This window comes from Ambystoma mexicanum, chromosome 10, assembly GCF_040938575.1.
Source record: "Ambystoma mexicanum isolate Mex_15411 chromosome 10, UKY_AmexF1_1, whole genome shotgun sequence".
Lineage (NCBI taxonomy): Eukaryota > Metazoa > Chordata > Amphibia > Caudata > Ambystomatidae > Ambystoma > Ambystoma mexicanum.
Window position 1 is genome coordinate 139,087,070 of NC_090932.1, and position 13,837 is coordinate 139,100,906.

Consider the following 13,837-nt stretch of genomic DNA (forward strand, 5'->3'; position numbering starts at 1 on the left):
CGCTTCCACTTGATTGGGGGAATGAAATGAAGTGTCATCATGATGAGGTCTGTTTATGATACAGAGAACCCACCCCGGTCAACTTTACACACAATCTATATTTGCTCAAAAAACATATTTCATAGCTACACAGTGGTTTGAAATTACATGCACCCATCACATATCACAGGAGGTATCCCCTGTTCCAACTCTGCTCTTCCTGGGAGCTTGCATTCAGAAATGGCAATATTTTGCACTTTTTAACTGGTTTGCAATACCGGACATTACCCCAAATTTACACACATGTGCGCAAGGAGTATGGACATTAGTTGATGAAGTGTCAGATTTTTCACATGCACACATTTTGAGTAATATCCTCTTTTCCGCTAAAACCCCCCTGAACATACCACCGGGTCCTAACACGTCTTAAAATGTGGGCAGAAAAATCACAAGAATTATGGTGTCATTTAAATAATTTTCACAAGTCCGCTCTATGAGTGATCCATCTTTTTAGAGTTATGTTCTGGCCCCAAAGGGGTGTGGTTTCCCCCCAGCACAAGGTTAAATTTCTGGTTTTTCCAGTTCTGCCAAGCCAGCTTGCTCTCACAGGCAGTGCCCCTCCCCTTCCCTTCCAGGAGGAAGCTACATTTACGACATCTGCAATAAACCATCTGCCTGCGTGAAGGGGGTTGCATTGTTCAGAGCTCCTGTATTCTGTGGGGGCTCCCCTTAATTCAATTATCAGAGAGATGGCATATCCTTAGTGTGGCCAGCAAAAGGCAGATAGGCCTGGGAACACAGCTGTGACTCAAGTTTCACTCCTGATGGGGGTAGTTGGTGGGCAGAATTCAGTTCCTTAAGCCAGGTTTCAGATAAAATGTCACTTTTTGTTACCCAGTTTAAGTCAAGACAATGTTTACATATGCAGCTAGAATGCTGATTCTAAGTTTAAAACTATGACATTTAAACAATTGCAACCTATGTGACACTCAAAAGTAGGTCACTCATTTCTTTTAAACATTTAGATTTTTAGTGTCTTTCAGTCCAAATTTACTTAAACTGCTGAAATCCACAGCTCAGCCAGTCTTGTTATAAACCTTCAAGTCACTTTAGAATATAACTTTACATTGGATCCACCTCTCAGTAAGTCTTTCTTTGGCCTGCTTTGGGTTCATTTATTCAGTTTTCTACAAAAAAGTAAAATCTGGTGTTGTTTTAAAACGCCGGCTTTTTGATAGTGGTGAGTACTGGTACTGCACCCCTTTTTGGGATTTAAGAAAATGAATTCCCAACAGTTATGGGTTTGCTTTTGGCAATCAGCATTGCCACTCCCAATGGTTTCAGACTACTGTGTGGGTAGTCCAATGGTGGTTTTAGGCAGTGTCCTTCTGTGCCCATAACATCGGCAAAAATGAGTGGCAGCCTATTCTTCATGCATTTCCCTGTGCATTTTCTGGGAAGCTCTGGCCATCATGATGTTTTCCATGTCAGTACTGCACAGTTTTGAGGTAGGGCTCGGATGCATAGGTAAATACATCCCACAATTGTCACTGGCCGGAGTGGAAATTTCGCAGATTGAGTATGCTTTGCTAAACTTGGTGAATTTGTAATAGTTGACGGGTTATAACAATGTTTCAAAATCCTGGGACGCTGTGAGAACTAGCCATGCGCGCATATGCGTTGTAATTCTAAGCGTCTCAGTCAAATTATTGCGGCTATATAGCCTATTGTGTGTGGCTTGATTGTGGCATATTTTATTAAATAATAGTGTTATTTATCGTAGCCCCGGTAAAGAGCTCTGTTGCCATGGGTAGTTATACTGCATTGTTTAAGAGTGGAGTCTATACAGTGTAATACAGTCTGGTCTCCCTTTATCACAGGCCAGTTCTCACAGTTGGAGTGATTTCTGCATAAGTGATTCTTACACTTTTGTGTTGTGGACCATTCTTGACCAGTGAAAGGAGATTTTCCCGTCATAGGTCCAGGACCTTACCAGATGGGCCATCTGAAAAGGTGAATTAATGTACAATTGTGGTGAGGTGTGAGTCCCCGTTCATGTTTTCTTAACTATGGTAAATATGGATAGGAACTTGACCAGTGTGGTGGTATAGTATTAAGGTTTCTGTCTTTGTTTCTGCAGATATTTGTTGTGTTTTGATGCAACTTGGAAGCATGTTTATCGATTATGGTGCTTGAATTCACGAGTACCAGGTGACCTATCAAAGAGGGAAGGTGCCAGAGACAAAGTACCATTTTGAGGTAATGTCTCTTCTTGTGTATGTGAATCGGTTTAGATGTTAGATCCGATTTGTTAACTCTACCACACTGATTTGTTACAGTGATGGTGGGTTTTGCTATTTAATAGTTTTCTCGGACAGCATTAATAAGTGTGTTTTTTTAACATATATTTTGTATATATTTTCACAGGTGGTTTTATCGGCATTCCATTCATGGTGTCTTCCGACACTTATCTATTGGAGTTAAAGGAATCTACATTCTAGAGTTTGTTCCCCCGAAGAATGTTCAGCCATTCATGACAATTCAGAACAGAAACATGTTGGGATATTATGTTTAGAGACACGTTTTAGAGTGTTTTATGTTGTAATTTTATGTCATATGTGTCTGTAAATTGTGACTTGATGGTGTTCGTAATTTCCTAATGATAAGCACACATGGTAACCTTCAGCCTTGTGGTTCATAAGGGTTGTTAAATATGTTTTATGAAATTCAAAAATTTCTACAAAAAAGTTTTTATAAGTATGAATAAATTGAACTGATTTGTACAATTGAATTTAGATGAGTACTGTGTCCATTTTTGCCCGGATGAACAGTGCCAGGAAAATCCACAATCCTTATTAGGCTAGTGAGGAATTTGTGTATAGGTGGTATTATATCTTTCTCCTCCTTGTATCCATATAATTGGGTCTACCCCTGACCGTGGAGTTAGGTTGTGCTAACTAGGGGTATTTTGTGTTCTGTTTTGTATATATATAAAGTGTGTCGATTCAGCCATAGGGCGGCAGGGATTAGAGGAAGTGATCCTCTTACCTGTAGGCATTGTAACTTTGTCGTCTTGCAGAACAGATGTGAGAGGTGAGGAGGCTTGTCAGCAGGGCTTCATTGATGATGAGTATGGGAGGCATGGGGCCGACAGGCACAGCCACACATGGTCAGGCACAGACATGGGAAGTCCTTTTCTTTGATCCTTCACTTTGGGCCGGCACAAACTGCCGGCCTTGTATGCCTAGTGTCAGGGCTGGAGTCATTGGTAGAGTTGTGGGGGGCCTGGGAGGAGTTAAGGAGGCTTGGGGTTGTGCCAGCAGCTTGTCCAGGCGAGTTCTCCATCCTTTTTTCAGAAAGAAGGCCCAAGGATGGAGAACCGCCCGGAAACTACATCTCCCAGCAGGCCGTGTGCTTCACAGACCTGCTGGGAGCAATCGGATCCCACGCGCACTACTGCGCATGAGCGAGCCGCGCCCAAGGAGCTCCGCTCGCAATCCTGGTCACCGGCAAGAGAGGACGTGTTCTTCCCGAGCTCCAGGAGGCACGCCTACGCGGGGCACCGCCCGCCTGCCACATCCCCGGCCCCGCGTACAAGAAAAGCTAAGTACACGTTTAACTTCTGTCGGAGTGGGACGTGCTACGCGCGGCTGGATCTAAGTTCCTAGGCTGAATCGAAGCACAGGAAACTTGATTACTAGTTGCATGCAGAGCATGAATACTAACCCTAAGTTGGAGTGGGCTAGGCGGTGAAGTAACCGCACTGATTAACAATCTTGAAATCCCGCAGGGAACGTTCTAAAGGAACGACTTTTCGCACGCACGTGCATTGACTTTGTTTTACTGTTCACAGCCTGTAGTTGAATCGGATCTGGTGAGAAGTTTCACAGCCCATCAACACAGAAAGGCCCAAGGACCTCGAACTCACACAGAAGCCAGAGCTAAGTGTTTAGTACTTGTTTGCATGTTATTGTTTGTCGCCTACACATGGGGTAAATGTGGTACTTGTGATTGCACATCGGTTATGCTATCTTGGGCAAGCATTACCAAAGTGACACCAGAGCACAAGCTGAATATTGGTTAGAGGCTCCAATACAAAAGCCTTCCAAGAAATAATCTCTGAGTTGAATATGTGGTGCTAGATGTGCATGTATGAGAGGGCGGTGTATCTCAACTGAATACCTGCAAGATCGGCACAGGAGTCGAGGAGTACGTTACCCCTATTTCCCCCCAACCCATCCACTGTTAGTTCCTAAACCTCTTTCCGGTCATCCTGAACTCCCTCTACCTATCCACTCCTCGGACCCTAACCCTATTTCCCCACAGGGTTGCTTTGGCCTGTGGTGTCTATTTCCCAGGTACCAAAACCCAATGGGAAGGGAGGCGTTTGTGCTGCTTCTGAGCCTGTCAAGAGGAGTGAGGATCTGACACCTAGTGAGGGTAGGTTGGTGCACAACTAATCAAGGCCTGGTATGGGCAAGGCATCAGCCCGAGTGTAGGGCTGCAGAAGGAATCTGGAATCAGCTGCTGCTATCTTTTCATGGGCAGCAAGCTCGTCTTGTAGAATGAAGATACCACTTGGGTGACCCTCGCTCGTGGAGGAGAGCGTGCACCCAGTGAACAAAAGAGCAGCCAAGTGCAGTGTGGCCAGAGCTCCTGCACAGACAGGGGGAGTCCTTTTCTTTGTTCCTTTGCTTTGGGCTGGCACAACCTCCTGACTGTGTATGCCTAGGGAGAGTTGGTTGATGATTAACCAATCGATGAACGGTATGGGCAAGGCATCAGCCCGAGTGTTTCTGTGGGAAAAGTTTTGACTAGAACTATACAGCATGCAAAAATTTGAAAAAGCCTAACAAGTATGTTATGAGCTTGAATATTGTTGTTCTCAAGGTAATTTCCATGGAAATAATTTTACAATTCTTAAAAACAATAACATTATTATTATGAAAATACGGATATTCAACTTGTGTTACTGCTTAGTGTTGGTTCTAAAAAAAACATGCAGGTGACATGGGAGGAAAGAAAAACTGGTAACGAACATTGTACAAATTACACAAACACACTACTACATAGAACATGTTTTGGTTCTGTTTTGTTTTATAATTTGTGTCTTTTATACATAAAGAACAACCTTCACAATGTAAGAGGGTGAATATAAATTCACACATCACAAAGCCATTATGAAGTCATAGGAGCAAGTGGAGCTGAGGATAAGGAAACACCAGAGGAAGATGGAGGTCCAGTGGTGCTGGTAGAAGTGGAGGTGATGCTTACAGAGTTGGATTCTCGTAGGAGAGTAGTGTGTTTTCCAGAGCATGCTTCTTTTATTTCTTATGATCCTGGCAATATCTTTTGTCCACATCATCCCAATGTATTCTGATTAGATGTTGAAGAAGGGAAGATGTGTCAAGGCTTTGGGACCGTAATGTAGATTGTCCTTTTTTTAAGTTCTTCTGGCAAAAGGTGTACTGAACTGCTTCCACATTTTTAAGGTATCTGTGTTCTAGCACCAAGCAGTACTGCAAGCTGTTTTCAGCTGCCATTGAAATTCTTTGTGGTCTTGCCTGCTGTACCTAGATGATGTGGTGGTCTTCGTTATTAGAGACCTGTTGGATGTCTTCTTCACTGGAGCTCTAACCCAAATTACTACTTCTGTCCTGCCATGGTGGTATGGAGGTTGTGGGGGGTGGAGGGAGTGAAAAGGAAAAGGACAACACAATAGACACATTATGAGGTTGGCAGTAACCCGCCGGTGCTACCGGCGGGTTGCTGCCGACCTCCTAACACCATTTCTCCTGCCTGATATCCTGGTGCCATCAAGATATTACAAGTCCTGGTGGCCCGGAATGTCAGGAGGCGGGAACTGTAAGTCCCAATTCCTGTGGAGTTCCATAGGACTCCATGGGAATGGGGATACAGAAGCACCAGCATCGTTGTTAACGGTGCTGGTGCTTCTGTGGAAACCATGCCTGCAAGAGCTGGTGCTCTCAGCAGGTCAGACCTACCGGGAGCACTGGCCATGCAAGCATACTCGTAGTCTGGCGATCCAGAAAGGGTGCTGACACATTGCTACCGGCACCCTTAATTCCAGAACGCCAGACTTGTAATGAGGCCGCTATGCCACTAAAAATACAAAATAAAAACTTTAACTAAAATAATTACAAAGACTACAAGAAAACACTTTGCATATCAAGGAACAGGACATGAGGGATAAGAAAAGGAAAACATTGTAGGAGAGTGGCTTTTTTTAGCACAAATGAATGTGCTGAGCAAAAGTTTCAGCACTCCTCAGAAGCAGAGAAAGCTACGGAAAGTGCATGTGTCTACCATAAGAACCTATGCACATATTCTCACAGGAAGAAATATGAGCTAATACCTGTACACATTTTTAACTTTCATGGAATGTTGGCCCATTGTCCAATTCTCATGCATATCACACAAAGAGGCGTTCTGCCGTAATGGCAAGAATGATAAAGTACACTTTACGTAGTATCTCTTGGTGGTTCATAGGAAAATGTGGTTATGGGACATGGTGCAAATCTTCTGCTCTTCAATTTATTCAGTATATTTCACAGCAAGGGCAGCAATCCTGCAAAACAGTTTCTCATGGCAAGTAGCTAATTGGATGTGGAATACAGTTATCACCAGTATGCCAGGGTAATTGGAAGAAATATAAATTAACAATCATCACTTTCAAAGCATTCAATGCATGACATTTTCGTGATTTTACTCTTACTAGTCGTATCTCTTGTGCTCAACAGGAAATGGGATTAATGGCTATGCTAAAGAGTTGTTTTGTCATTACGTATTTCTCTGGTAATTTATCGAGGTAATTACACAAATCACACGAGAAAATTGCACAGAACAGGAAGAAGTATAACGTACAAACTAATTCAAAGCAATTAAAAAAAATTAAAAAGTCTGTATTTTTAGCCTTCCTTGATTCCCCTCTGGTGCTCAGTGATCGAAGTGAGCGGGAGCGGTCAGGAACCGTGCTCCTCTACTTTTTTAAAATGCGTTTTACAGCTCCCAGACTTTTATTTTAAAAAGAAACCGTTCCGGAATGGTTTCCTTTTTAAAAAAAGTGTAGGAAGACGTTGCAGCTTGCACTTTCAGCGCACTGCACTGAACGTCCCCTTAAACAGCAGGTGCTAGTGTTTGGGGGTTTGTATTGTGTGTGGGAGAGGGCGTGGTGATGGGGTTTGTGAGGAGTGGGTGCAGGCAAGCAGGGAACATAGTTCCACTACTTCTTTTTGTACACTTCGACCTCTGCTGGTGCTCAATATATGTATGATATTATGGGATATACCAAAAATGTGGTTTGTAGTTGCATATTTCTGAGGTAAATGATCGAGGTTATGATACACAATCCTATAATTCCTTCTGAACATTAGCCAATTGGATGTTGAAAACTTCAAATGGACTTTTCATATTATGCTAGATGAGCATGGATCTTGCCCATGTGACCTACGCCCCACCCCACCTGTCACTCACTGCTAATCGTTTAGTACCTTCCTGTGATGTCATCAGAGATCAAGGGTTGTTTGATGTCACTTTCACTACCCCTGGCATTTTGGTGAAATGATGACCCTGATGGAAGGTCTGATCAGGTGATGAATCAAGTGGTATTCCCTTTATCGTACAGTTTCTGCCTTACATAACCACCACCTATATGCATGCATTTATTATATCTGTGTCTGTTATCTCATGCTCAGCAATTGTATTATTTCATAGATGTATCCTACCAAGTCTGAGGGTAGGTTGGCAGCATTATGGTAGCCCTTTCCCCTTGCCATTAAAATGACAGTTTTCCTGGGAATTTAGTGCATGGGGTAGGACGGTAGGTAGTAGGAAACCAGATGAGTGTCAGATAACCACCTTCATCTCATTGATGTTTGCCTACTCTATTTGGGCCACCAATAAAATGACATGATCATCCCATCATACTGTATTATTATGAAACACTGGGAAAGGGCTTGTGAGTTGGTGGCAGATCGTAATCAGTCCTTGGTTCAGGTTCTGGCTCCTTCTCTAAATTACTGGCTGTTTATCACCCGCCACCCCCCTCGTCCACCCTCCCAAAAAGAACGGCACTTGAGCAGTATTTTCCACCATAATTGATGCAACCAGGTGCGTAAGGTAGCAGTTCCAGCTAAGTAACATATTACACCAACATTTATGCCCTTGGTTTAGAATCTGTTCTTTAGCAGAAACGTAATTGAGCAGTATCTTGCTTGTGTTAGAACATTTACGAGGTAATAGGAATCTCTTATTAACTAAGTCAAGCATCAGGGAAGGTGGGGAGAGGAAGGGCTCGGCCATAACAGGTGCAAGGCGGGGCAACGTTTTTGGGACACTGCCTTTTGTCCACTGGCAGATTGGGGGCAATTACACTATGTTATAAAATGTCCTTTCCCCTCTAGTATCATTCATCTTTACCAATAAATATGGCTGCAGTCTTAGAACCCAACTCTCATCGAGGCGCAGTGAGCCTGCTAATCAACACTGTCTGCAATCCACCTCTTTTCTGAGAAAATTTCAGATTGCAGGTCTCGGCAGCATTTTTGTTAAATTGCACAGTAATCACAATTTAACGAAAGTGCTGCTGAGAACACATCCTGATGATTGTAAGGAAGTGTTTTTAGTAGGGAAGGGTTGGAACTGGGGGCTGATTCTGAGGTGCACGCAAATGTAAGAAAGTGTTCTGTCGCTACGGAGGAATACTTGACTTACAAACACCATAGTCTGATGAAGAAAGAATGTGGTGCAGGGACATGAAAGCTTGGGCTTTTGCATGTGCCTGATTTATTGCTTGACAACAGCCCTAGCCACAATCAGGAATGGTGTACAGCCACAAGGAGGGGATACTGGTTTAGCATGAGAAAAAAAGGAGCAAATATACGGTAGCTCTGAGGTGCCATTAAATTCCACTGCACACTTTTTCCCTTCATAAACAAAGCATTTCCTAAACTGCAGCACCACTTTTCTAGTTTAATGAAAGTTTAAGGACACTTTCTTAAACTAGAAAAGTGGCAGTCTATTAAGAAATTCTCGCAATGTCAGTGGAGCACATTTTGCCCACACAACGTGTGATTTTTAGCAGCTTTTGCTTCTGGAAAGCACAACATCTCCCCTCCAATTTTTCCACCCACCTCAGAATGATGGTGTTGGAAAATGGAGGGGAGAATGTCGTATTTCTACACACTTCTTTATCACAAGCTCAGAATCTGGCCCACAGGGCCCGATTCTCAACAAGGTGTTAATAACCAAAAATGTCATCTAAAGGCCTTCCGACATGTTTGGTAATTAACACCTATTCTGAAGTATGTGCATTTTAAAGCGGGTGCACAGAAAGCACCACTTTTGAAACCTCTGCTGTGGTTGCTAGGATTGACTGGAAATCAACAAGCTACCAGTATTTTCACCAAACGTTTAATTGGACGGCTATTCTGGTGGAACTCCTCCACAAAAGCGACCGGCTGAAATTGGCGCAGATATAAGGTACCTCTTTGATGACGGTCTGTATGGCTGTTGTGGAGGAGGGACAATAGAGAGCCTGTCAAAAAGCTTGATTTATTTTGCAAGCTCTGGAACGCACTGGACCTATTATTCCGTGTCAGCAAATATTGAGTGTGCATGATGTTATGCCTGTATTTCACCTGGGGTGGCGCAGTTTGCTTTTGATGGCCCACCTTCACACACTAAGTTGGAATATGTTTCTCCTAGACTTTAATTTTACACATAGATGAGAAATAATTAGTTGCCACTATTTGAGAAAATAAGATTTTTGCTTTTCGGATGGTTTGTAAATAATGCCAGGCTCCATCTGCGAGACAAGTTGCACCAGTTTTATGGTTCATGTATTGTTGCCAACAAAAGGTCTGCAGCAGTTTATGGCCTATGATATCAAGCCTTATTTCGGGGGATTGTTCCTGAGTATGTGATGCATATTTAAGTATCATTATTATGCACTCGTTTCAGAGCATATAGATTTAAGTAGCCCTGTGAAAAATAAAAGACTACAAACATCCAAATTCTTCAGCTTCACCTCTAAAATATAGGTCGCCTCATTAATATTTATGGTGCCTCCTGCAGTTGTATGCAGGAACCTATCCTTACAAGGCATACACAATATCCGCATTGCAACTATGGTTTTGTTAAAGGGACAGTGAACACAAGTGTCGCGGGTGATGCATTTTCTGAATGGTCAATTATGATGCCAGTGGACCAAGAGCACACGTTGCCTTCTTTCTGTGACAGTGGTTCAAATGAGAGGAGGCCTGGATCATGTCAGTGACTCCTCCGGACTGGCTACCACCAAGTCACTGCTTTCAGAGCAAAATCTGGGAAATTCTGTCTCTTTTGTGATGACTTGAGGGTGGGAGAAGTAATAGATGTTGTATGAGTGCAACGTCAATTGTAGCTTGTCAGGTTACCTAAGCGTTCTTGAGACCAAGTAGTCTGGAATGCAGAGGCAACCTAGCACTTGGATGATGAACAAAAGGCGACTGGGCCCGCCATTTCCTGGTCCGACACCTTCCCATCTCTTCACACCAGCCACAACGCACACGCTCCCTTCTTGCTGGCAGTCAGGCACATTGGAATAACAAACAGCAGCTAAGGCGCTCGCTGAAAGGATCTGGCTAAACAGTTGTCAGGGCTGGTGGAGTCCAATTTGGAATTGATTGGGCCCCCCTTTCCTACATCTAGGCTGGGGGTAGGGGATAGACACAGTTGTTGGCACCCTTAGGTTGCTTAAATAGGAACAGATATGAATAAATGCCCTTTAATGTCACGGAGCATGCAGCCAGAGGCGAGCTGAAACACTAAACTGCCACTGAAAAGTTAGTCATTGCTCTGTGAGCAAGGTGCTAATGCAGATGAAACCAGAGTAAAAGGCAAAGTGTTGTGAACACTGTTGGATGCTATCGAAGGCAATCTGTATCCTGCTGCCAAGCAGGCACACATTGAAAGTCTTCCGATAAGGCAGTGGTCTTCAAACTAGGAGGCCCGATAGATGTCCAGTGTGGCCCGACTTTTAATATAAGATTAAGACAAATGTTTTTAATATAGAAAAAGATTAAGGTGACTGCTTTTAATAGAAAATATAAACAGTTGAACGAAATATGTTGCTGTGTAGTAAGAGCCAAAATAAGCACAGTTCTTACTCCCCTTCCCCCTTAAGGCTCTTGAACACATACACAGGACAGAACATTCCCAACACTGTGGGACTGTTAGGCATCCACGGCACTGATGCGTTCTTATTTGTCTTCTGGACTGGTCCATCAAAACATATGCAGAACCTTAATTTGAACAATATGGATTGACATGATCAGTAGCTACATCGCAGTAAATAACATCACAAGTAGTGACATCAGTCTGCAATACTCTAGGATACCTTTGGTAAAGACATAAAAAATAAGTTTGTACGTGTAAGACAAGATAATAATATGCTGTGCAATATATAAATATCACTATTATAAATATACAATTCAATCGTTTAGTCAACCATGAGGGGTTTTATTCATAGCAAACACTGCAAACTAAATCACTTCTAGTGACACCCAATGTCAGCAGATCATAGTGATATTAAACGATTTGCCCAGGGTCACACATATTGATAAAGTGTTGAAATCAGTGTTGAAATCAGTATTTGGACCCAGGGTGTGATTTAAGCACTTGACTACATATCTTCCCATTGATAGGACACATACATAGGGCCTCATTCCGAGTACGGCGCTAACCAATGGCGCTATTAACGCCTTGGTTGACGCCGTACCCGGACCGGCAGCGCCTTGGTGGTTGGCGGAATTACCGCCCCATTCCAAGGTTGGCGGGGCGGTAATTCCCCAATCCCCATTTACCCTTCCCCATTCCCATTCTTGCCCCATAGGGCATAATGGGAGTGGGGAAGGCGTCAATTACGCCACCGTAAATTACGGTGGCGTAATTAACATCAAGGTCCCTTAGCGCCATGGTATTTAACGCCTGCTAAAAGCAGGTGTTGAAAGCACCATGGCGCTAAGGGAACTCGGAGTATGGCGGTAAGGGATTACCGCCACCGCTCTCGTTAGCGGTGGCCGCTATCCCTTACCGCCATACTCGGAATGAGGCCCATAGTTTTTAAGGTTTGGGTTTACTAAAACAAAATAATTCGTTTTTCTATCAAATGCCTTGAAAAGTACACAAATTACATAAGAATCCAATCTGACATTACATATATTTTTATGGAAATAGGTCAAACAAAAAGATGCATATAACTTTATTTTCACCACCTTGAATGCAGAATTGCAGTAGCAGCCTGCAAATGAATGTGGACCTAAAAATAATATCATTTGGTTTTAAAAATGTGTTTTTTAAAAAGCTATTTACTGTGAAGTAGTATTCAATATAACATAATCAGCTTGAGGCCTTATTTTGCACAGCATGGAACGTTATACTCCCTCGAATTTATTATCACCCACCAATCACACCTTTTAAGGGACAACAGTCCTTACACAGGCACCCCTGTGTCTGGATCATCAACCTCTAATCAGTGTATTGAAATGAGGTTGACACAAAGCTGAAACTGGTGGCGCTGGTGGAGCACACATTCTGTTCTAATTGGCTGCATTTTAGTTGTATACCTAGTCATGTATCTATTGCAGCTGTGACTGCGTGCAGGTTTGCAGCTAGGGCAAGCTCCCCTTTTACTACTTTCCCTCCTGCGTCCATTTTCTCCCATACAGCCATCTTGTTGTCCACTCAATCTGACATTCAATTATGCAGTGCAAACAATGGGATGTTTGCCAACTTTTAATTACTACTTCCTTTTTCTAGCACGCAAACACTGAATACGGAGCAATCTGCCATAGTGGGAACAGTAATAGTGAGCAGGGTTGCACTGCAACCCTGTCTCTAACACATTAGATTGCACACTGTAAAACACTTTTGTTACCAGGCCCTCTGCGTACAGACACGTTTGTGTGTTTAACAATTGAAAGCATTGGACTCTCCACTGACCCTGCTTTGCACGTTTGAAAACCATGAGTACATCGCCCAGCCTCTTCCATTAATTATCAATATTCACAGAATGTCTGCATAGTGCACATGTCCTTAAGGCACTTGGACACTCTTCTGGATGTTAGTGCTATTGAAACGTCATACACACCGGGCTTGTTTCACAAAGCATTTTTCAATGAGATGTTCCCATTCAAAAATGCTTTTGTAAATCAGGCCCACTGATAGTTATTAGTCCTATACACAGCCAGCCTGGCCTCAAGGAAGGACTAAATGTGCACTTTTCTTGAAGCTCCTTAAAGCTGTGTCCTGCCCCAGTGACCCATAGGTAGACATGCTATGGTATGTTAAGTTGATGTATGCCTTGCAGCGCTCCAATTTTCATGGTCTCCAGGTCCTCTGTCACTAATGAGTGTGTGTCGAAGGAAATTAACCCCTCCCACCACCTAGGTGCTTTAGAGTAAGGCGAATCCCATAACTATACTTGCGATGTACCAGGGAGCAGGGGGGAGTGCTAAGAGACCCTGCACGAACAAAATATTACACGAAATATAGATGCTTGAACTTAGTGTGCACATATAAGTAAGCGCCATTTTTATAGCTATGGTAGAAACATTTGGCCCCGCATGGCTGTGCAGCAAACACAGACCCAATGTAGAAACCTGACTAGGCCCAAGCGCTGATGTTAGAGAGACCCACACTGCTAGCTCCTATAGAAACTTTCCTTTGTTCCATAACTGTTGCCAATATGTGTAATCCCAAGAAGGAGTGTGCGCTGCAAGTCCGTGAGGCTGTACCAGGCATCCCACAGTGCAAGTTTATCGCAGCCAGGCCGAAAGCAGACCTCCAAACCCCACCC